This window comes from Anomaloglossus baeobatrachus, chromosome 1 (assembly GCF_048569485.1).
Source record: "Anomaloglossus baeobatrachus isolate aAnoBae1 chromosome 1, aAnoBae1.hap1, whole genome shotgun sequence".
Taxonomy (NCBI): domain Eukaryota; kingdom Metazoa; phylum Chordata; class Amphibia; order Anura; family Aromobatidae; genus Anomaloglossus; species Anomaloglossus baeobatrachus.
In genome coordinates, this window is record NC_134353.1 from 472793227 (window position 1) to 472819534 (window position 26308).

The following is a 26308-nucleotide window of genomic DNA, read 5'->3' on the forward strand; positions in this document are numbered from 1 at the left end:
ATGCGTGGTTTGTGCCCGGTGCAAGGTCCCTCGTGTGGCTCCTACGGGACTCCTCCAACCGTTACCCGTGCCATCTCGCCCTTGGGGGTCTATCTCCATGGATTTTATTGTGGAGTTGCCAGTCTCAGGCGGGCACAATACCATCTTAGTGGTGGTGGATCGATTGACTAAAGCTGCTCACTTCATTCCGTGTACCGGTCTTCCCTCAGCCGCAGAGACAGTGGATTTGGTTATCCAGAACGTATTCCGATTGCATGGGGTACCAGACGAGATCATCTCTGACCGGGGCGTGCAGTTCAAGTCTAGGTTCTGGAAGGGCTTTTGTACGGCACTCCAGATTGATGTCTGTTTGTCTTCTGCATACCATCCTCAGACAAATGGGCAAACCGAACGGACGAATCAAACCCTGGAACAATACCTTCGCTGTTATGTCAGCCATCTGCAGGACGATTGGTTGAAGATGCTTCCGTTGGCGGAGTTCTCGTATAACAACACTCAGAGCAGCTCCACTAAGGTAACGCCCTTCTTTGCTAACTTGGGTTACCATCCGACTATTTTGCCTAGGTCACCGGTTGCGGTCTCAGTGCCTGCGGTGGAGGACAGATTGACAGAGCTACGACAGAATCTGGAGGTTCTGAAGGACACTGTGGCTACAGCTCAGGAGCGTTACAAGAGGTCGGCAGATGCTCACCGGAAACCGGCACCCATGTATAAGGTAGGGGACTCTGTATGGTTATCCACCAAGAACCTGAGATTGGGTGTTCCTTCGCAGAAGCTGGGACAAAAATTCATCGGTCCATTTAAGATCACCGGGATCGTGAGCCCTGTGGCCTGTCGGCTACGGTTGCCGCACCATCTAAAGGTACACCCGGTCTTTCATGTGTCTCTCCTCAAACCTGTCTCCCCTAATACGTTTCGTGGTCGTGTTGTGCCTCCTCCTCCGCCTGTGATGGTCGACGGCGAGGAGCAGTTCGTGGTTGAGGACATTATTGACTCCCGGCTCCATCGTCGTCGGCTTCAATATCTGGTACGTTGGCAGGGGTACGCCCCCGAGGACGATTCCTGGGAACCGGTGGGTAACATTCGGGCACCCCGGAAGATCGCTCAGTTTCATCGACGGTTCCCGGACAAGCCGGGCCCTGATCCGTCCTGAGGCCGTCTCTGGGGGGGGGAGTAATGTCAGGTTTCCAGGTTTTCCAGTTCTCTTTTGAATGAGCTTGCCCTCAGTTAACATGGAGTTTAAGGTTCTGTTGCCCTACTTCCTGTCCAGCTGCTTAAAAGGCCGCCTCTCAGCCCAGTCCAGTGCCTGAGTATACTGCTTGCTGTGTGCTCCTGCTTTGCTGTTTCTACTTCCTGATTGCCTTGGATTCTCCTGAAACTCTACCGACCGACTCTGGACCATACCCGGTTTTCTTCAAGCTGTGCCCGGACTCCGTCTGCCGTCTTTGATCAGCACTCTGCCCGGTTCGTAACCACTCTGGACAATCATCCCGTACGGACACTCCTGGACTATACCACTTGCCCCTTGTGTACCGGCTGCCGCACATTTAGGCCTTCCGGGGTTGATTGCCGGACAGTCCCTGTACAGGGGTTCGCTCTGGTGGTCTCCCTGGGGGAGTCCGGTGCGTGGCCCCGGGAATCCCCTTCGCTCCGTTTTGTGTGTTGTTTTACTGTGTTTATTCCCGTTGTGTATCTACTGTGGTGACATATTATATAACATCTTGTACCAAGAACTCGTCTCTGTTGTCATTGCCCTAACGCAATCGAAATCCTCAGAACATACAGTAGTATTACAGTGTGTTCGTGACCCCAGCACTAAGGGGATGTGTGTGTGTGTGTGTGTGTGACCCCATCACATAGGGGATATGTGTGTATGTGTAACTCCATTACTAAGGGGATATGTGTGTTTGTGACCCCATCACTAAGGGGATATGTGTGTGTGTGTGACCCCATCACTAAGGGGATATGTGTGTGTGACCCCATCACTAAGGGATGTCTGTGTGTGACCCCATCACTAAGGGGATGTGTATTTGACCCCAGTTCTAAGGGGATGTTTGTGTGTGACTCCATCACTAATGGGATGTTTGTTTGTGACCCCATCACTAAAGAATGTGTGTGTGTGACCACAACACTAAGATGTTTGTGTGTGACCCCATCACTAAGGGATGTGTGTGGGACCCCATCATTAAGCGATGTTTGTGTGTGACCCCATCACTAAGGGATGTGTGTGTGGGACCCCATCACTAAGGGATATTTGTGTGGGACCCCATCACTAAGGGATGTTTGTGTGGGACCCCTTCACTAAGGTATGTTTGTGTGGGACCCCATCACCAAGGGATGTTTGTGTGGGACCCCATCACTAAGGGATGTTTGTGTGTGACCCCATCACTAAGGGATGTTTGTTTGACCCCATCACTCAGGGGATGTGTGTAACTGCATCACTAAGGGGATGTGTGCGTGTGTGTGTGAGCCCATCACTAAGGGGATGTGTGTGTGATCCTATTACAAAGAGCATGTGTGTTTGTGAGCCCAGCACTAAAAATGTGTGTCCAGTTCTAAGGGGATGTGTGTGACCCCATCACTAAGGGATGCGTGTGTGTGACCCCATCACTAAGGCGATGTGTGTGTGACCTCATCTCTGTGGGGATGTGTATTTTACCCCAGTACTATGGGGATCTGTGTGTGACCCCATCACTAAGGGGATGTGTGTGAGCCCAGTTCTAAGGGGGTGTGTGTGTGACCCCAGCACTAAGGGGATGTGTGTGTGTGTGTGTGTGTGTGTGTGACCCCATCACTAAGGGGATATATGTGTGTTACCCCATCACTAAGGGATGTCTGTGTGTGACCCCATCACTAAGGGGATGTGTATTTGACCGCAGTTCTAAGGGGATGTTTGTGTGTGACTCCATCACTAATGGGATGTTTGTTTGTGACCCCATCACTAAAGAATGTGTGTGTGTGACCCCAACACTAAGAGATGTTTGTGTGTGACCCCATCACTAAGGGATGTGTGTGTGGGACCCCATCACTAAGGGATGTTTGTGTGTGACCCCATCACCAAGGGATGTGTGTGTGGGACCCCATCACTAAGGGATAGTTGTGTGGGACCCCATCACTAAGGGATGTTTGTGTGGGACCCCATCACTAAGGGATGTTTGTGTGGGACCCCATCACTAAGGGATGTTTGTGTGGGACCCCATCACTAAGGGATATTTGTGTGTGACCCCTTCACTAAGGGATGTTTGTGTGTGACCCCATCACTAAGGGATGTTTGTTTGACCCCATCACTTAGGTGATGTGTGTAACTGCATCACTAAGGGGATGTGTGTGTGAGCCCATCACTAAGAAGATGTGTGTGTGTGACCCTATTACAAAGGGCATGTGTGTTTGTGAGCCCAGCACTAAAAATGTGTGTCCAGTTCTGAGGGGATGTGTGTGACACCATCACTAAGGGATGCGTGTGTGTGACCCCATGACTAAGGCGATGTGTGTGTGACCTCATCTCTGTGGGTATGTGTATTTTACCCCAGTTCTAAGGGGATCTGTGTGTGACCCCATCACTAAAGGGATGTGTGTGAGCCCAGTTCTAAGGGGGTGTGTGTGTGACCCCATCACTAAGGGGATGTGTGTGTGACGCCATCGATAAGGGAATGTGTCTCCAAACTCAGCACTATGGGGTTGTGTGTGTGACCCCATCACTAAGGGATGTTTGTTTGTGACCCCAGATAAGTGCTTGGTTCTTTTTTATGTTGTTTTGTTCTTTTGTTCTTATCTGGGTTTGTCATTTACTGTGGTTTTTGTCTGTTCATTTGCATGCAGGAATCTTCCCTCTTTGTTGCTTAGCTTGGAAGCTCCCTGCAGCTATGTTTGGAGTTTTGCTCCTATAAGTCCATGTGTTTGTTGTTTCTTGAATTTGAAACTTTTCCTGTTTTCCGTTCGTTGGTTTGACAAGAGCACCTGATATAGGACGGAGTTCAGATCGTGCGATCTGAGGGCCTTTTTGTACTATCAGGAAATTGGAATTTTGTAGGGTTTTTCTCTGGTCACCATCAGCCCCTTTCCTGTCCTTTCCTATTTTAGTCACTGGGGGCCTCACCTTTTGCTAATCCTGTCATCTATCTGTGTATTGTGTTTTTCCTATATCACCGCAGTCTTTGAATGTGGGGGGCTTGCTATTCTTGTCTATTTTCTGAGGCAGAGAGTTATTCATCTTTCCTTCCTTTAGGATAGTTAGTTCTCCGGCTGGGTTCGCGGTGCACAGGATGTTAGTTCACCCCTCGGCTACTTCTAGTTGTGATGGTTAATAAGGGGATGGCGGCCAGATTAGTTGCCAATGCTCTTGTCACCTTTTTCCAATGATTCGTGGTGATCTTCCATGGTTCCGGATCATAACAGATGTGTGTGTAACCCCATTACTAAGGGGATATGTGAGTGTGACCCCATCACTAAGGGGATATGTGTGTGTGTGTAACCCCATTACTAAGGGGATATGTGTGTTTGTGACCCCATCACTAAGGGGATATGTTTGTGTGACCCCATAACTAAGGGGATATGTGTGTGTGTGACCCCATTACTAAAAGGATGTGTGTGTGTGTGACCTCATCACTAAGGGGATATGTGTGTGTGAGACCCCATCACTAAGGGGATATGTGTGTATTACCCCATCACTAAGGGATGTCTGTGTGTGACCCCATAAATAAGGGGATGTGTATTTGACCCCAGTTCTAATTGGATGTTTGTGTGTGACTCCATCACTAATGGGATGTTTGTTTGTGACCCCATCACTAAAGAATGTGTGTGTGTGACCCCAACACTAAGAGATGTTTGTGTGTGACCCCATCACTAAGGGATGTGTGTGTGGGACCCCATCAGTAAGGGATGTTTGTGTGTGACCCCATTACTAAGGGATGTTTGTGTGGGACCCCATCACTAAGGGATATTTGTGTGGGACCCCATCACTAAGGGATGTTTGTGTGGTACCCCTTCACTAAGGTATGTTTGTGTGGGACCCCATCACTAAGGGATGTTTGTGTGGGACCCCATCACTAAGGGATGTTTGTGTGTGACCCCATCACTAAGGGATGTTTGTTTGACCCCATCACTCAGGGGATGTGTGTAACTGCATCACTAAGGAGATGTGTGCGTGTGTGTGTGAGCCCATCACTAAGGGTATGTGTGTGTGACCCTATTACAAAGGGCATGTGTGTTTGTGAGCCCAGCACTAAAAATGTGTGTCCAGTTCTAAGGGGATGTGTGTGACCCCATCACTAAGGGATGCGTGTGTGTGACCCCATCACTAAGGCGATGTGTGTGTGACCTCATCTCTGTGGGGATGTGTATTTTACCCCAGTTCTAAGGGGATCTGTGTGTGACCCCATCACTAAGGGGATGTGTGTGAGCCCAGTTCTAAGGGGGTGTGTGTGTGTGACCCCATCACTAAGGGATGTGTGTTCGTGACCCCAGCACTAAGGGGATGTGTGTGTGTGTGACCCCATCACTAAGGGGATATATGTGTGTTACCCCATCACTAAGGGATGTCTGTGTGTGACCCCATCACTAAGGGGATGTGTATTTGACCGCAGTTCTAAGGGGATGTTTGTGTGTGACTCCATCACTAATAGGATGTTTGTTTGTGACCCCATCACTAAAGAATGTGTGTGTGTGACCCCAACACTAAGAGATGTTTGTGTGTGACCCCATCACTAAGGGATGTGTGTGTGTGACCCCATCACCAAGGGATGTGTGTGTGGGACCCCATCACTAAGGGATATTTGTGTGGGACCCCAACACTAAGGGATGTTTGTGTGGGACCCCATCACTAAGGGATGTTTGTGTGTGACCCCATCACTAAGGGATATTTGTGTGTGACCCCATCACTAAGGGATGTTTGTGTGTGACCCCATTACTAAGGGATGTTTGTTTGACCCCATCACTCAGGGGATGTGTGTAACTGCATCACTAAGGGGATGTGTGCGTGTGTGTGTGAGCCCATCACTAAGGGGATGTGTGTGTGACCCTATTACAAAGGGCATGTGTGTTTGTGAGCCCAGCACTAAAAATGTGTGTCCAGTTCTAAGGGGATGTGTGTGACCCCATCACTAAGGGATGCGTGTGTGTGACCCCATCACTAATTCGATGTGTGTGTGACCTCATCTCTGTGGGGATGTGTATTTTACCCCAGTTCTAAGGGGATCTGTGTGTGACCCCATCACTAAGGGGATGTGTGTGAGCCCAGTTCTAAGGGGGTGTCTATGTGACCCCATCACTAAGGGATGTTTGTGTGTGACCCCATCACTAAGGGATATTTGTGTGTGACCCCATCACTAAGGGATGTAAGGGATGTTTGTGTGTGACCCCATTACTAAGGGATGTTTGTTTGACCCCATCACTCAGGGGATGTGTGTAACTGCATCACTAAGGGGATGTGTGCGTGTGTGTGTGAGCCCATCACTAAGGGGATGTGTGTGTGACCCTATTACAAAGGGCATGTTTGTTTGTGAGCCCAGCACTAAAAATGTGTGTCCAGTTCTAAGGGGATGTGTGTGACCCCATCACTAAGGGATGCGTGTGTGTGACCCCATCACTAATTCGATGTGTGTGTGACCTCATCTCTGTGGGGATGTGTATTTTGCCCCAGTTCTAAGGGGATCTGTGTGTGACCCCATCACTAAGGGGATGTGTGTGAGCCCAGTTCTAAGGGGGTGTCTATGTGACCCCCTCACTAAGCGGATGTGTGTGTGACGCCATCGATAAGGGGATGTGTCTCCAAACTCAGCACTATGGGGTTGTGTGTGTGACCCCAACACTAAGAGATATTTGTGTGTGACCCCATCACTAAGGGATGTGTGTGTGGGACCCCATCACTAAGGGATGTTTGTGTGGAACTCCATCACTAAGGGATGTTTGTGTGTGACCCCTTCACTAAGGGATATTTGTGTGTGACCCCTTGACTAAGGGATGTTTGTGTGTGACCACATCACTAAGGGATGTTTGTTTGACCCCATCACTCAGGGGATGTGTGTAACTGCATCACTAAGGGGATGTGTGCGTGTGTGTGTGAGCCCATCACTAAGGGGATGTGTGTGTGACCCTATTACAAAGGGCATGTGTGTTTGTGAGCCCAGCACTAAAAATGTGTTTCCAGTTCTAAGGGGATGTGTGTGACCCCATCACTAAGGGATGCGTGTGTGTGACCCCATCACTAAGGCGATGTGTGTGTGACCTCATCTCTGTTGGGATGTGTATTTTACCCCAGTTCTAAGGGGATCTGTGTGTGACCCCATCACTAAGGGGATGTGTGTGAGCCCAGTTCTAAGCGGGTGTGTGTGTGACCCCATCACTAAGGGATGTTTGTGTGTGACCCCATCACTAAGGGATGTTTGTTTGACCCCATCACTCAGGGGATGTGTGTAACTGCATCACTAAGGGGATGTGTGCGTGTGTGTGTGAGCCCATCACTAAGGGGATGTGTGTGTGATCCTATTACAAAGAGCATGTGTGTTTGTGAGCCCAGCACTAAAAATGTGTGTCCAGTTCTAAGGGGATGTGTGTGACCCCATCACTAAGGGATGCGTGTGTGTGACCCCATGACTAAGGGGATGTGTGTGTGTGCGTGTGTGTGACCCCATCACTAAGGGGATGTGTGTGAGCCCAGTTCTAAGGGGGTGTGTGTGTGACCCCATCACTAAGGGATGTGTGTTCGTGACCCCAGCACTAAGGGGATGTGTGTGTGTGTGTGTGTGTGTGTGTGACCCCATCACTAAGGGGATATATGTGTGTTACCCCATCACTAAGGGATGTCTGTGTGTGACCCCATCACTAGGGGGATGTGTATTTGACCGCAGTTCTAAGGGGATGTTTGTGTGTGACTCCATCACTAATGGGATGTTTGTTTGTGACCCCATCACTAAAGAATGTGTGTGTGTGACCCCAACACTAAGAGATGTTTGTGTGTGACCCCATCACTAAGGGATGTGTGTGTGGGACCCCATCACTAAGGGATGTTTGTGTGTGACCCCATCACCAAGGGATGTGTGTGTGGGACCCCATCACTAAGGGATAGTTGTGTGGGACCCCATCACTAAGGGATGTTTGTGTGGGACCCCATCACTAAGGGATGTTTGTGTGGGACCCCATCACTAAGGGATGTTTGTGTGTGACCCCATCACTAAGGGATATTTGTGTGTGACCCCTTCACTAAGGGATGTTTGTGTGTGACCCCATCACTAAGGGATGTTTGTTTGACCCCATCACTTAGGTGATGTGTGTAACTGCATCACTAAGGGGATGTGTGTGTGAGCCCATCACTAAGAAGATGTGTGTGTGACCCTATTACAAAGGGCATGTGTGTTTGTGAGCTCAGCACTAAAAATGTGTGTCCAGTTCTGAGGGGATGTGTGTGACCCCATCACTAAGGGATGCGTGTGTGTGACCCCATGACTAAGGCGATGTGTGTGTGACCTCATCTCTGTGGGTATGTGTATTTTACCCCAGTTCTATGGGGATCTGTGTGTGACCCCATCACTAAAGGGATGTGTGTGAGCCCAGTTCTAAGGGGGTGTGTGTGTGACCCCATCACTAAGGGGATGTGTGTGTGACGCCATCGATAAGGGAATGTGTCTCCAAACTCAGCACTATGGGGTTGTGTGTGTGACCCCATCACTAAGGGATGTTTGTTTGTGACCCCAGATAAGTGCTTGGTTCTTTTTTATGTTGTTTTGTTCTTTTGTTCTTATCTGGGTTTGTCATTTACTGTGGTTTTTGTCTGTTCATTTGCATGCAGGAATCTTCCCTCTTTGTTGCTTAGCTTGAAAGCTCCCTGCAGCTATGTTTGGAGTTTTGCTCCTATAAGTCCATGTGTTTGTTGTTTCTTGAATTTGAAACTTTTCCTTTTTTCCGTTCGTTGGTTTGACAAGAGCACCTGATATAGGACGGAGTTCAGATCGTGCGATCTGAGGGCCTTTTTGTACTATCAGGAAATTGGAATTTTGTAGGGTTTTTCTCTGGTCACCATCAGTCCCTTTCCTGTCCTTTCCTATTTTAGTCAGTGGGGGCCTCACCTTTTGCTAATCCTGTCATCTATCTGTGTATTGTGTTTTTCCTATATCACCGCAGTCTTTGAATGTGGGGGGCTTGCTATTCTTGTCTATTTTCTGAGGCAGAGAGTTATTCATCTTTCCTTCCTTTAGGATAGTTAGTTCTCCGGCTGGGTTCGCGGTGCACAGGATGTTAGTTCACCCCTCGGCTACTTCTAGTTGTGATGGTTAATAAGGGGATGGCGGCCAGATTAGTTGCCAATGCTCTTGTCACCTTTTTCCAATGATTCGTGGTGATCTTCCATGGTTCCGGATCATAACAGATGTGTGTGTGACCCCATTTCTAAGGGGATATGTGTGTGTGACCCCATCACTAAGGGGATATGTGTGTGTGTGTGTAACCCCATTACTAAGGGGATATGTGTGTTTGTGACCCCATCACTAAGGGGATATGTGTGTGTGACCCCATAACTAAGGGGATATGTGTGTGTGTGACCCCATTACTAAGGGGATGTGTGTGTGTGTGTGACCTCATCACTAAGGGGATATGTGTGTGTGAGACCCCATCACTAAGGGGATATGTGTGTATTACCCCATCACTAAGGGATGTCTGTGTGTGACCCCATAAATAAGGGGATGTGTATTTGATCCCAGTTCTAAGGGGATGTTTGTGTGTGACTCCATCACTAATGGGATGTTTGTTTGTGACCCCATCACTAAAGAATGTGTGTGTGTGACCCCAACACTAAGAGATGTTTGTGTGTGACCCCATCACTAAGGGATGTGTGTGTGGGACCCCATCAGTAAGGGATGTTTGTGTGTGACCCCATTACTAAGGGATGTTTGTGTGGGACCCCATCACTAAGGGATGTTTGTGTGGGACCCCATCACTAAGGGATGTTTGTGTGGGACCCCATCACTAAGGGATGTTTGTGTGGTACCCCTTCACTAAGGTATGTTTGTGTGGGACCCCATCACTAAGGGATGTTTGTGTGGGACCCCATCACTAAGGGATGTTTGTGTGTGACCCCATCACTAAGGGATGTTTGTTTGACCCCATCACTCAGGGGATGTGTGTAACTGCATCACTAAGGAGATGTGTGCGTGTGTGTGTGAGCCCATCACTAAGGGGATGTGTGTGTGACCCTATTACAAAGGGCATGTGTGTTTGTGAGCCCAGCACTAAAAATGTGTGTCCAGTTCTAAGGGGATGTGTGTGACCCCATCACTAAGGGATGCGTGTGTGTGACCCCATCACTAAGGCGATGTGTGTGTGACCTCATCTCTGTGGGGATGTGTATTTTACCCCAGTTCTAAGGGGATCTGTGTGTGACCCCATCACTAAGGGGATGTGTGTGAGCCCAGTTCTAAGGGGGTGTGTGTGTGTGACCCCATCACTAAGGGATGTGTGTTCGTGACCCCAGCACTAAGGGGATGTGTGTGTGTGTGACCCCATCACTAAGGGGATATATGTGTGTTACCCCATCACTAAGGGATGTCTGTGTGTGACCCCATCACTAAGGGGATGTGTATTTGACCGCAGTTCTAAGGGGATGTTTGTGTGTGACTCCATCACTAATAGGATGTTTGTTTGTGACCCCATCACTAAAGAATGTGTGTGTGTGACCCCAACACTAAGAGATGTTTGTGTGTGACCCCATCACTAAGGGATGTGTGTGTGTGACCCCATCACCAAGGGATGTGTGTGTGGGACCCCATCACTAAGGGATATTTGTGTGGGACCCCAACACTAAGGGATGTTTGTGTGGGACCCCATCACTAAGGGATGTTTGTGTGTGACCCCATCACTAAGGGATATTTGTGTGTGACCCCATCACTAAGGGATGTTTGTGTGTGACCCCATTACTAAGGGATGTTTGTTTGACCCCATCACTCAGGGGATGTGTGTAACTGCATCACTAAGGGGATGTGTGCGTGTGTGTGTGAGCCCATCACTAAGGGGATGTGTGTGTGACCCTATTACAAAGGGCATGTGTGTTTGTGAGCCCAGCACTAAAAATGTGTGTCCAGTTCTAAGGGGATGTGTGTGACCCCATCACTAAGGGATGCGTGTGTGTGACCCCATCACTAATTCGATGTGTGTGTGACCTCATCTCTGTGGGGATGTGTATTTTACCCCAGTTCTAAGGGGATCTGTGTGTGACCCCATCACTAAGGGGATGTGTGTGAGCCCAGTTCTAAGGGGGTGTCTATGTGACACCATCACTAAGGGATGTTTGTGTGTGACCCCATCACTAAGGGATATTTGTGTGTGACCCCATCACTAAGGGATGTAAGGGATGTTTGTGTGTGACCCCATTACTAAGGGATGTTTGTTTGACCCCATCACTCAGGGGATGTGTGTAACTGCATCACTAAGGGGATGTGTGCGTGTGTGTGTGAGCCCATCACTAAGGGGATGTGTGTGTGACCCTATTACAAAGGGCATGTTTGTTTGTGAGCCCAGCACTAAAAATGTGTGTCCAGTTCTAAGGGGATGTGTGTGACCCCATCACTAAGGGATGCGTGTGTGTGACCCCATCACTAATTCGATGTGTGTGTGACCTCATCTCTGTGGGGATGTGTATTTTGCCCCAGTTCTAAGGGGATCTGTGTGTGACCCCATCACTAAGGGGATGTGTGTGAGCCCAGTTCTAAGGGGGTGTCTATGTGACCCCCTCACTAAGCGGATGTGTGTGTGACGCCATCGATAAGGGGATGTGTCTCCAAACTCAGCACTATAGGGTTGTGTGTGTGACCCCAACACTAAGAGATATTTGTGTGTGACCCCATCACTAAGGGATGTGTGTGTGGGACCCCATCACTAAGGGATGTTTGTGTGGAACTCCATCACTAAGGGATGTTTGTGTGTGACCCCTTCACTAAGGGATATTTGTGTGTGACCCCTTGACTAAGGGATGTTTGTGTGTGACCACATCACTAAGGGATGTTTGTTTGACCCCATCACTCAGGGGATGTGTGTAACTGCATCACTAAGGGGATGTGTGCGTGTGTGTGTGAGCCCATCACTAAGGGGATGTGTGTGTGACCCTATTACAAAGGGCATGTGTGTTTGTGAGCCCAGCACTAAAAATGTGTTTCCAGTTCTAAGGGGATGTGTGTGACCCCATCACTAAGGGATGCGTGTGTGTGACCCCATCACTAAGGCGATGTGTGTGTGACCTCATCTCTGTTGGGATGTGTATTTTACCCCAGTTCTAAGGGGATCTGTGTGTGACCCCATCACTAAGGGGATGTGTGTGAGCCCAGTTCTAAGCGGGTGTGTGTGTGACCCCATCACTAAGGGATGTTTGTGTGTGACCCCATCACTAAGGGATGTTTGTTTGACCCCATCACTCAGGGGATGTGTGTAACTGCATCACTAAGGGGATGTGTGCGTGTGTGTGTGAGCCCATCACTAAGGGGATGTGTGTGTGATCCTATTACAAAGAGCATGTGTGTTTGTGAGCCCAGCACTAAAAATGTGTGTCCAGTTCTAAGGGGATGTGTGTGACCCCATCACTAAGGGATGCGTGTGTGTGACCCCATGACTAAGGGGATGTGTGTGTGTGCGTGTGTGTGACCCCATCACTAAGGGGATGTGTGTGAGCCCATCACTAAGGGATGTGTGTTCGTGACCCCAGCACTAAGGGGATGTGTGTGTGTGTGTGTGTGTGACCCCATCACTAAGGGGATATATGTGTGTTACCCCATCACTAAGGGATGTCTGTGTGTGACCCCATCACTAAGGGGATGTGTATTTGACCGCAGTTCTAAGGGGATGTTTGTGTGTGACTCCATCACTAATGGGATGTTTGTTTGTGACCCCATCACTAAAGAATGTGTGTGTGTGACCCCAACACTAAGAGATGTTTGTGTGTGACCCCATCACTAAGGGATGTGTGTGTGGGACCCCATCACTAAGGGATGTTTGTGTGTGACCCCATCACCAAGGGATGTGTGTGTGGGACCCCATCACTAAGGGATAGTTGTGTGGGACCCCATCACTAAGGGATGTTTGTGTGGGACCCCATCACTAAGGGATGTTTGTGTGGGACCCCATCACTAAGGGATGTGTGTGTGAGCCCATCACTAAGAAGATGTGTGTGTGACCCTATTACAAAGGGCATGTGTGTTTGTGAGCTCAGCACTAAAAATGTGTGTCCAGTTCTGAGGGGATGTGTGTGACCCCATCACTAAGGGATGCGTGTGTGTGACCCCATGACTAAGGCGATGTGTGTGTGACCTCATCTCTGTGGGTATGTGTATTTTACCCCAGTTCTAAGGGGATCTGTGTGTGACCCCATCACTAAAGGGATGTGTGTGAGCCCAGTTCTAAGGGGGTGTGTGTGTGACCCCATCACTAAGGGGATGTGTGTGTGACGCCATCGATAAGGGAATGTGTCTCCAAACTCAGCACTATGGGGTTGTGTGTGTGACCCCATCACTAAGGGATGTTTGTTTGTGACCCCAGATAAGTGCTTGGTTCTTTTTTATGTTGTTTTGTTCTTTTGTTTTTATCTGGGTTTGTCATTTACTGTGGTTTTTGTCTGTTCATTTGCATGCAGGAATCTTCCCTCTTTGTTGCTTAGCTTGAAAGCTCCCTGCAGCTATGTTTGGAGTTTTGCTCCTATAAGTCCATGTGTTTGTTGTTTCTTGAATTTGAAACTTTTCCTTTTTTCCGTTCGTTGGTTTGACAAGAGCACCTGATATAGGACGGAGTTCAGATCGTGCGATCTGAGGGCCTTTTTGTACTATCAGGAAATTGGAATTTTGTAGGGTTTTTCTCTGGTCACCATCAGTCCCTTTCCTGTCCTTTCCTATTTTAGTCAGTGGGGGCCTCACCTTTTGCTAATCCTGTCATCTATCTGTGTATTGTGTTTTTCCTATATCACCGCAGTCTTTGAATGTGGGGGGCTTGCTATTCTTGTCTATTTTCTGAGGCAGAGAGTTATTCATCTTTCCTTCCTTTAGGATAGTTAGTTCTCCGGCTGGGTTCGCGGTGCACAGGATGTTAGTTCACCCCTCGGCTACTTCTAGTTGTGATGGTTAATAAGGGGATGGCGGCCAGATTAGTTGCCAATGCTCTTGTCACCTTTTTCCAATGATTCGTGGTGATCTTCCATGGTTCCGGATCATAACAGATGTGTGTGTGACCCCATTTCTAAGGGGATATGTGTGTGTGACCCCATCACTAAGGGGATATGTGTGTGTGTGTGTAACCCCATTACTAAGGGGATATGTGTGTTTGTGACCCCATCACTAAGGGGATATGTGTGTGTGACCCCATAACTAAGGGGATATGTGTGTGTGTGACCCCATTACTAAGGGGATGTGTGTGTGTGTGACCTCATCACTAAGGGGATATGTGTGTGTGAGACCCCATCACTAAGGGGATATGTGTGTATTACCCCATCACTAAGGGATGTCTGTGTGTGACCCCATAAATAAGGGGATGTGTATTTGACCCCAGTTCTAAGGGGATGTTTGTGTGTGACTCCATCACTAATGGGATGTTTGTTTGTGACCCCATCACTAAAGAATGTGTGTGTGTGACCCCAACACTAAGAGATGTTTGTGTGTGACCCCATCACTAAGGGATGTGTGTGTGGGACCCCATCAGTAAGGGATGTTTGTGTGTGACCCCATTACTAAGGGATGTTTGTGTGGGACCCCATCACTAAGGGATGTTTGTGTGGGACCCCATCACTAAGGGATGTTTGTGTGGGACCCCATCACTAAGGGATGTTTGTGTGGTACCCCTTCACTAAGGTATGTTTGTGTGGGACCCCATCACTAAGGGATGTTTGTGTGGGACCCCATCACTAAGGGATGTTTGTGTGTGACCCCATCACTAAGGGATGTTTGTTTGACCCCATCACTCAGGGGATGTGTGTAACTGCATCACTAAGGAGATGTGTGCGTGTGTGTGTGAGCCCATCACTAAGGGGATGTGTGTGTGACCCTATTACAAAGGGCATGTGTGTTTGTGAGCCCAGCACTAAAAATGTGTGTCCAGTTCTAAGGGGATGTGTGTGACCCCATCACTAAGGGATGCGTGTGTGTGACCCCATCACTAAGGCGATGTGTGTGTGACCTCATCTCTGTGGGGATGTGTATTTTACCCCAGTTCTAAGGGGATCTGTGTGTGACCCCATCACTAAGGGGATGTGTGTGAGCCCAGTTCTAAGGGGGTGTGTGTGTGTGACCCCATCACTAAGGGATGTGTGTTCGTGACCCCAGCACTAAGGGGATGTGTGTGTGTGTGTGTGTGTGTGTGTGTGACCCCATCACTAAGGGGATATATGTGTGTTACCCCATCACTAAGGGATGTCTGTTTGTGACCCCATCACTAAGGGGATGTGTATTTGACCGCAGTTCTAAGGGGATGTTTGTGTGTGACTCCATCACTAATAGGATGTTTGTTTGTGACCCCATCACTAAAGAATGTGTGTGTGTGACCCCAACACTAAGAGATGTTTGTGTGTGACCCCATCACTAAGGGATGTGTGTGTGTGACCCCATCACCAAGGGATGTGTGTGTGGGACCCCATCACTAAGGGATATTTGTGTGGGACCCCATCACTAAGGGATGTTTGTGTGGGACCCCATCACTAAGGGATGTTTGTGTGGGACCCCATCACTAAGGGATGTTTGTGTGTGACCCCATCACTAAGGGATATTTGTGTGTGACCCCATCACTAAGGGATGTTTGTGTGTGACTCCATTACTAAGGGATGTTTGTTTGACCCCATCACTCAGGGGATGTGTGTAACTGCATCACTAAGGGGATGTGTGCGTGTGTGTGTGAGCCCATCACTAAGGGGATGTGTGTGTGACCCTATTACAAAGGGCATGTGTGTTTGTGAGCCCAGCACTAAAAATGTGTGTCCAGTTCTAAGGGGATGTGTGTGACCCCATCACTAAGGGATGCGTGTGTGTGACCCCATCACTAATTCGATGTGTGTGTGACCTTATCTCTGTGGGGATGTGTATTTTACCCCAGTTCTAAGGGGATCTGTGTGTGACCCCATCACTAAGGGTATGTGTGTGAGCCCAGTTCTAAGGGGGTGTCTATGTGACCCCCTCACTAAGCGGATGTGTGTGTGACGCCATCGATAAGGGGATGTGTCTCCAAACTCAGCACTATGGGGTTGTGTGTGTGACCCCATCACTAAGGGATGTTTGTTTGTGACCCCATCACTAAAGAATGTGTGTGTGTGACCCCAACACTAAGAGATGTTTGTGTGTGACCCCATCACTAAGGGATGTGTGTGTGGGACCCCATCACTAAGGGATGTTTGTGTGGGACCCCATCACTAAGGGATGTTTGTGTGTGACCCCATCACTAAGGGATATTTGTGTGTGACCCCTTCACTAAGGGATGTTTGTGTGTGACCCCATCACTAAGGGATGTTTGTTTGACCCCATCACTCAGGGGATGTGTGTAACTGCATCACTAAGGGGATGTGTGCGTGTGTGTGTGAGCCCATCACTAAGGGGATGTGTGTGTGTGACCCTATTACAAAGGGCATGTGTGTTTGTGACCCTATTACAAAGGGCATGTGTGTTTGTGAGCCCAGCACTAAAAATGTGTTTCCAGTTCTAAGGGGATGTGTGTGACCCCATCACTAAGGGATGCGTGTGTGTGACCCCATCACTAATTCGATGTGTGTGTGACCTCATCTCTGTGGGGATGTGTATTTTACCCCAGTTCTAAGGGGATCTGTGTGTGACCCCATCACTAAGGGGATGTGTGTGAGCACAGTTCTAAGGGGGTGTCTATGTGACCCCATCACTAAGGGATGTTTGTGTGTGACCCCATCACTAAGGGATATTTGTGTGTGACCCCATCACTAAGGGATGTTTGTGTGTGACCCCATTACTAAGGGATGTTTGTTTGACCCCATCACTCAGGGGATGTGTGTAACTGCCTCACTAAGGGGATGTGTGCGTGTGTGTGTGAGCCCATCACTAAGGGGATGTGTGTGTGACCCTATTACAAAGGGCATGTGTGTTTGTGAGCCCAGCACTAAAAATGTGTGTCCAGTTCTAAGGGGATGTGTGTGACCCCATCACTAAGGGATGCGTGTGTGTGACCCCATCACTAATTCGATGTGTGTGTGACCTCATCTCTGTGGGGATGTGTATTTTACCCCAGTTCTAAGGGGATCTGTGTGTGACCCCATCACTAAGGGGATGTGTGTGAGCCCAGTTCTAAGGGGGTGTCTATGTGACCCCCTCACTAAGCGGATGTGTGTGTGACGCCATCGATAAGGGGATGTGTCTCCAAACTCAGCACTATGGGGTTGTGTGTGTGACCCTATCACTAAGGGATGTTTGTTTGTGACCCCATCACTAAGAGATGTTTGTGTGTGACCCCATCACTAAGGGATGTGTGTGTGGGACCCCATCACTAAGGGATGTTTGTGTGGGACCCCATCACTAAGGGATGTTTGTGTGTGACCCCATCACTAAGGGATATTTGTGTGTGACCCCTTCACTAAGGGATGTTTGTGTGTGACCCCATCACTAAGGGATGTTTGTTTGACCCCATCACTCAGGGGATGTGTGTAACTGCATCACTAAGGGGATGTGTGCGTGTGTGTGTGAGCCCATCACTAAGGGGATGTGTGTGTGACCCTATTACAAAGGGCATGTGTGTTTGTGAGCCCAGCACTAAAAATGTGTTTCCAGTTCTAAGGGGATGTGTGTGACCCCATCACTAAGGGATGCGTGTGTGTCACCCCATCACTAATGCGATGTGTGTGTGACCTCATCTCTGTGGGGATGTGTATTTTACCCCAGTTCTAAGGGGATCTGTGTGTGACCCCATCACTAAGGGGATGTGTGTGAGCCCAGTTCTAAGCGGGTGTGTGTGTGACCCCATCACTAAGGGGATGTGTGTGTGACGCCATCGATAAGGGGATGTGTCTCCAAACTCAGCACTATGGGGATGTGTTTGACCCCATCACTAAGGGATGTTTGTTTGTGACCCCAGATAAGTGCTTGGTTCTTTTTTATGTTGTTTTGTTCTTTTGTTCTTATCTGGGTTTGTCATTTACTGTGGTTTTTGTCTGTTCATTTGCATGCAGGAATCTTCCCTCTTTGTTGCTTAGCTTGGAAGCTCCCTGCAGCTATGTTTGGAGTTTTGCTCCTATAAGTCCATGTGTTTGTTGTTTCTTGAATTTGAAACTTTTCCTGTTTTCCGTTCGTTGGTTTGACAAGAGCACCTGATATAGGACGGAGTTCAGATCGTGCGATCTGAGGGCCTTTTTGTACTATCAGGAAATTGGAATTTTGTAGGGTTTTTCTCTGGTCACCATCAGCCCCTTTCCTGTCCTTTCCTATTTTAGTCAGTGGGGGCCTCACCTTTTGCTAATCCTGTCATCTATCTGTGTATTGTGTTTTTCCTATATCACCGCAGTCTTTGAATGTGGGGGGCTTGCTATTCTTGTCTATATTCTGAGGCAGAGAGTTATTCATCTTTCCTTCCTTTAGGATAGTTAGTTCTCCGGCTGGGTTCGCGGTGCACAGGATGTTAGTTCACCCCTCGGCTACTTCTAGTTGTGATGGTTAATAAGGGGATGGCGGCCAGATTAGTTGCCAATGCTCTTGTCACCTTTTTCCAATGATTCGTGGTGATCTTCCATGGTTCCGGATCATAACAGATGTGTGTGTGACCCCATTACTAAGGGGATATGTGTGTGTGACCCCATCACTAAGTGGATATGTCTGTGTGTGTGTGTGTAACCTCATTACTAAGGGGATATGTGTGTTTGTGACCCCATCACTAAGGGGATATGTGTGTGTGACCCCATAACTAAGGGGATATGTGTGTGTGTGACCCCATTACTAAGGGGATGTGTGTGTGTGTGACCCCATCACTAAGGGGATATGTGTGTGTGAGACCCCATCACTAAGGGGATATGTGTGTGTTACCCCATCACTAAGGGATGTCTGTGTGTGACCCCATAAATAAGGGGATGTGTATTTGACCCCAGTTCTAAGGGGATGTTTGTGTGTGACTCCATCACTAATGGGATGTTTGTTTGTGACCCCATCACTAAAGAATGTGTGTGTGTGACCCCAACACTAAGAGATGTTTGTGTGTGACCCCATCACTAAAGAATGTGTGTGTGTGACCCCAACACTAAGAGATGTTTGTGTGTGACCCCATCACTAAGGGATGTGTGTGTGGGACCCCATCACTAAGGGATGTTTGTGTGTGACCCCATTACTAAGGGATGTTTGTGTGGGACCCCATCACTAAGGGATATTTTTGTGGGACCCCATCACTAAGGGATGTTTGTGTGGTACCCCTTCACTAAGGTATGTTTGTGTGGGACCCCATCACTAAGGGATGTTTGTGTGGGACCCCATCACTAAGGGATGTTTGTGTGTGACCCCATCACTAAGGGATGTTTGTTTGACCCCATCACTCAGGGGATGTGTGTAACTGCATCACTAAGGTGATGTGTGCGTGTGTGTGTGAGCCCATCACTAAGGGGATGTGTGTGTGACCCTATTACAAAGGGCATGTGTGTTTGTGAGCCCAGCACTAAAAATGTGTGTCCAGTTCTAAGGGGATGTGTGTGACCCCATCACTAAGGGATGCGTGTGTGTGACCCCATCACTAAGGCGATGTGTGTGTGACCTCATCTCTGTGGGGATGTGTATTTTACCCCAGTTCTAAGGGGATCTGTGTGTGACCCCATCACTAAGGGGATGTGTGTGAGCCCAGTTCTAAGGGGGTGTGCGTGTGTGACCCCATCACTAAGGGATGTGTGTTCGTGACCCCAGCACTAAGGGGATGTGTGTGTGTGTGTGACCCCATCACATAGGGGATATGTGTGTGTGTATATGTGTAACCCCATTACTAAGGGGATATGTGTGTTTGTGACCCCATCACTAAGGGGATGTGTGTGAGCCCAGTTCTAAGGGGGTGTGTGTGTGACCCATCACTAAAGGATGTGTGTTCGTGACCCCAGCACTAAGGGGATGTGTGTGTGTGTGTGTGTGACCCCAACACATAGGGGATATGTGTGTGTATGTGTAACCCCATTACTAAGGGGATATGTGTGTTTGTGACCCCATCACTAAGGGGATATGTGTGTGTGTGTGTCCCCATCACTAAGGGGATATGTGTGTGTGACCCCATCACTAAGGGATGTCTGTGTGTGACCCCATCACTAAGGGGATGTGTATTTGACCCCAGTTCTAAGGGGATGTTTGTGTGTGACTCCATCACTAATGGGATGTTTGTTTGTGACCCCATCACTAAAGAATGTGTGTGTGTGACCACAACACTAAGAGATGTTTGTGTGTGACCCCATCACTAAGGGATGTGTGTGTGGGACCCCATCATTAAGCGATGTTTGTGTGTGACCCCATCACTAAGGGATGTGTGTGTGGGATCCCATCACTAAGGGATATTTGTGTGGGACCCCATCACTAAGGGATGTTTGTGTGGGACCCCTTCACTAAGGTATGTTTGTGTGGGACCCCATCACTAAGGGATGTTTGTGTGGGACCCCATCACTAAGGGATGTTTGTGTGTGACCCCATCACTAAGGGATGTTTGTTTGACCCCATCACTCAGGGGATGTGTGTAACTGCATCACTAAGGGGATGTGTGCGTGTGTGTGTGAGCCCATCACTAAGGGGATGTGTGTGTGATCCTATTACAAAGGGCATGTGTGTTTGTGAGCCCAGCACTAAAAATGTGTGTCCAGTTCTAAGGGGATGTGTGTGACCCCATCACTAAGGGATGCATGTGTGTGACCCCATCACTAAGGCGATGTGTGTGTGACCTCATCTCTGTGGGGATGTGTATTTTACCCCAGTACTATGGGGATCTGTGTGTGACCCCATCATTAAGGGGATGTGTGTGAGCCCAGTTCTAAGGGGGGGGGTGTGTGACCCCATCACTAAGGGATGTGTGTTCGTGACCCCAGCACTAAGGGGATGTGTGTGTGTGTGTGTGTGTGTGTGTGTGTGTGACCCCATCACTAAGGGGATATATGTGTGTTACCCCATCACTAAGGGATGTCTGTGTGTGACCCCATCACTAAGGGGATGTGTATTTGACCGCAGTTCTAAGGGGATGTTTGTGTGTGACTCCATCACTAATGGGATGTTTGTTTGTGACCCCATCACTAAAGAATGTGTGTGTGTGACCCCAACACTAAGAGATGTTTGTATGTGACCCCATCACTAAGGGATGTGTGTGTGGGACCCCATCACTAAGGGATGTTTGTGTGTGACCCCATCACCAAGGGATGTGTGTGTGGGACCCTATCACTAAGGGATAGTTGTGTGGGACCCCATCACTAAGGGATGTTTGTGTGGGACCCCATCACTAAGGGATGTTTGTGTGGGACCCCATCACTAAGGGATGTTTGTGTGTGACCCCATCACTAAGGGATATTTGTGTGTGACCCCTTCACTAAGGGATGTTTGTGTGTGGCCCCATCACTAAGGGATGTTTGTTTGTGACCCCATCACTAAAGAATGTGTGTGTGTGACCCCATCACTAAGGGATGTGTGTGTGGGACCCCATCACTAAGGGATGTTTGTGTGTGACCCCATCACCAAGGGATGTGTGTGTGGGACCCCATCACTAAGGGATATTTGTGTGGGACCCCATCACTAAGGGATGTTTGTGTGGGACCCCATCACTAAGGGATGTTTGTGTGTGACCCCATCACTAAGGGATATTTGTGTGTGACCCCATCACTAAGGGATGTTTGTGTGTGACCCCATCACTAAGGGATGTTTGTTTGACCCCATCACTCAGGGGATGTGTGTAACTGCATCACTAAGGGGATGTGTGCGTGTGTGTGTGTGAGCCCATCACTAAGGGGATGTGTGTGTGACCCTATTACAAAGGGCATGTGTGTTTGTGAGCCCAGCACTAAAAATGTGTGTCCAGTTCTAAGGGGATGTGTGTGACCCCATCACTAAGGGATGCGTGTGTGTGACCCCATCACTAAGGCGATGTGTGTGTGACCTCATCTCTGTGGGGATGTGTATTTTACCCCAGTTCTAAGGGGATCTGTGTGTGACCCCATCACTAAGGGGATGTGTGTGAGCCCAGTTCTAAGGGGGTGTCTATGTGACCCCATCACTAAGCGGATGTGTGTGTGACGCCATCGATAAGGGGATGTGTCTCCAAACTCAGCACTATGGGGTTGTGTGTGTGACCCCATCACTAATGGATGTTTGTTTGTGACCCCAGATAAGTGCTTGGTTCTTTTTTATGTTGTTTTGTTCTTATCTGGGTTTGTCATTTACTGTGGTTTTTGTCTGTTTATTTGCATGCAGGAATCTTCCCTCTTTGTTGCTTAGCTTGGAAGCTCCCTGCAGCTATGTTTGGAGTTTTGCTCCTATAAGTCCATGTGTTTGTTGTTTCTTGAATTTGAAACTTTTCCTGTTTTCCGTTCGTTGGTTTGACAAGAGCACCTGATATAGGACGGAGTTCAGATCGTGCGATCTGAGGGCCTTTTTGTACTATCAGGAAATTGGAATTTTGTAGGGTTTTTCTCTGGTCACCATGAGCCCCTTTCCTGTCCTTTCCTATTTTAGTCAGTGGGGGCCTCACCTTTTGCTAATCCTGTCATCTATCTGTGTATTGTGTTTTTCCTATATCACCGCAGTCTTTGAATGTGGGGGGCTTCCTATTCTTGTCTATTTTCTGAGGCAGAGAGTTATTCATCTTTCCTTCCTTTAGGATAGTTAGTTCTCCGGCTGGGTTCGCGGTGCACAGGATGTTAGTTCACCCCTCGGCTACTTCTAGTTGTGATGGTTAATAAGGGGATGGCGGCCAGATTAGTTGCCAATGCTCTTGTCACCTTTTTCCAATGATTCGTGGTGATCTTCCATGGTTCCGGATCATAACAGATGTGTGTGTGACCCCATTACTAAGGGGATATGTGTGTGTGACCCCATCACTAAGGGGATATGTGTGTGTGTGTAACCCCATTACTAAGGGAATATGTGTGTTTGTGACCCCATCACTAAGGGGATATGTGTGTGTGACCCCATAACTAAGGGGATATGTGTGTGTGTGTGACCCCATTACTAAGGGGATGTGTGTGTGTGTGTGTGTGACCCCATCACTAAGGGGATATGTGTGTGTGAGACCCCATCACTAAGGGGATATGTGTGTGTTACCCCATCACTAAGGGATGTCTGTGTGTGACCCCATAAATAAGGGGATGTGTATTTGACCCCAGTTCTAAGGGGATGTTTGTGTGTGACTCCATCACTAATTGGATGTTTGTTTGTGACCCCATCACTAAAGAATGTGTGTGTGTGACCCCAACACTAAGAGATGTTTGTGTGTGACCCCATCACTAAGGGATGTGTGTGTGGGACCCCATCACTAAGGGATGTTTGTGTGTGACCCCATCACTAAGGGATGTGTGTGTGGGACCCCATCACTAAGGGATATTTGTGTGGGACCCCATCACTAAGGGATGTTTGTGTGGTACCCCTTCACTAAGGTATGTTTGTGTGGGACCCCATCACTAAGGGATGTTTGTGTGGCACCCCATCACTAAGGGATGTTTGTGTGTGACCCCATCACTAAGGGATGTTTGTTTGACCCCATCACTCAGGGGATGTGTTTAACTGCATCACTAAGGTGATGTGTGCGTGTGTGTGTGTGAGCCCATCACTAAGGGGATGTGTGTGTGACCCTATTACAAAGGGCATGTGTGTTTGTGAGCCCAGCACTAAAAATGTGTGTCCAGTTCTAAGGGGATGTGTGTGACCCCATCACTAAGGGATGCGTGTGTGTGACCCCATCACTAAGGCGATGTGTGTGTGACCTCATCACTAAGGCGATATGTGTGTGTGAGACCCCATCACTAAGGGGATATGTGTGTGTTACCCCATCACTAAGGGATGTCTGTGTGTGACCCCATAAATAAGGGGATGTGTATTTGACCCCAGTTCTAAGGGGATGTTTGTGTGTGACTCCATCACTAATGGGATGTTTGTTTGTGACCCCATCACTAAAGAATGTGTGTGTGTGACCCCAACACTAAGAGATGTTTGTGTGTGACCCCATCACTAAGGGATGTGTGTGTGGGACCCCATCACTAAGGGATGTTTGTGTGTGACCCCATTACTAAGGGATGTTTGTGTGGGACCCCATCACTAAGGGATATTTGTGTGGGACCCCATCACTAAGGGATGTTTGTGTGGTACCCCTTCACTAAGGTATGTTTGTGTGGGACCCCATCACTAAGGGATGTTTGTGTGGGACCCCATCACTAAGGGATGTTTGTGTGTGACCCCATCACTAAGGGATGTTTGTTTGACCCCATCACTCAGGGGATGTGTTTAACTGCATCACTAAGGTGATGTGTGCGTGTGTGTGTGAGCCCATCACTAAGGGGATGTGTGTGTGACCCTATTACAAAGGGTATGTGTGTTTGTGAGCCCAGCACTAAAAATGTGTGTCAAGTTCTAAGGGGATGTGTGTGACCCCATCACTAAGGGATGCGTGTGTGTGACCCCATCACTAAGGCGATGTGTGTGTGACCTCATCTCTGTGGGGATGTGTATTTTACCCCAGTTCTAAGGGGATCTGTGTGTGACCCCATCACTAAGGGGATGTGTGTGATCCCAGTTCTAAGGGGGTGTGTGTGTGTGACCCCATCACTAAGGGGATATATGTGTATTACCCCATCACTAAGGGATGTCTGTGTGTGACCCCATCACTAAGGGGATGTGTATTTGACCGCAGTTCTAAGGGGATGTTTGTGTGTGACTCCATCACTAATGGGATGTTTGTTTGTGACCCCATCACTAAAGAATGTGTGTGTGTGACCCCAACACTAAGAGATGTTTGTGTGTGACCCCATCACTAAGGGATGTGTGTGTGGGACCCCATCACTAAGGGATGTTTGTGTGTGACCCCATTACTAAGGGATGTTTGTGTGGGACCCCATCACTAAGGGATATTTGTGTGGGACCCCATCACTAAGGGATGTTTGTGTGGTACCCCTTCACTAAGGTATGTTTGTGTGGGACCCCATCACTAAGGGATGTTTGTGTGGGACCCCATCACTAAGGGATGTTTGTGTGTGACCCCATCACTAAGGGATGTTTGTTTGACCCCATCACTCAGGGGATGTGTTTAACTGCATCACTAAGGTGATGTGTGCGTGTGTGTGTGAGCCCATCACTAAGGGGATGTGTGTGTGACCCTATTACAAAGGGCATGTGTGTTTGTGAGCTCAGCACTAAAAATGTGTTTCCAGTTCTAAGGGGATGTGTGTGACCCCATCACTAAGGCGATGTGTGTGTGACCTCATCTCTGTGGGGATGTGTATTTTACCCCAGTTCTAAGGGGATCTGTGTGTGACCCCATCACTAAGGGGATGTGTGTGAGCCCAGTTCTAAGCGGGTGTGTGTGTGACCCCATCACTAAGGGATGTTTGTGTGTGACCCCATCACTAAGGGATGTTTGTTTGACCCCATCACTCAGGGGATGTGTGTAACTGCATCACTAAGGGGATGTGTGCGTGTGTGTGTGAGCCCATCACTAAGGGCATGTGTGTGTGATCCTATTACAAAGAGCATGTGTTTTTGTGAGCCCAGCACTAAAAATGTGTGTCCAGTTCTAAGGGGATGTGTGTGACCCCATCACTAAGGGATGCGTGTGTGTGACCCCATGACTAAGGGGATGTGTGTGTGTGCATGTGTGTGACCCCATCACTAAGGGGATGTATGTGAGCCCAGTTCTAAGGGGGTGTGTGTGTGACCCCATCACTAAGGGATGTGTGTTTGTGACCCCAGCACTAAGGGGATGTGTGTGTGTGTGTGTGTGTGACCCCATCACTAAGGGGATATATGTGTGTTACCCCATCACTAAGGGATGTCTGTGTGTGACCCCATCACTAAGGGGATGTGTATTTGACCGCAGTTCTAAGGGGATGTTTGTGTGTGACTCCATCACTAATGGGATGTTTGTTTGTGACCCCATCACTAAAGAATGTGTGTGTGTGACCCCAACACTAAGAGATGTTTGTGTGTGACCCCATCACTAAGGGATGTGTGTGTGGGACCCCATCACTAAGGGATGTTTGTGTGTGACCCCATCACCAAGGGATGTGTGTGTGGGACCCCATCACTAAGGGATAGTTGTGTGGGACCCCATCACTAAGGGATGTTTGTGTGGGACCCCATCGCTAAGGGATGTTTGTGTGGGACCCCATCACTAAGGGATGTTTGTGTGTGACCCCATCACTAAGGGATAT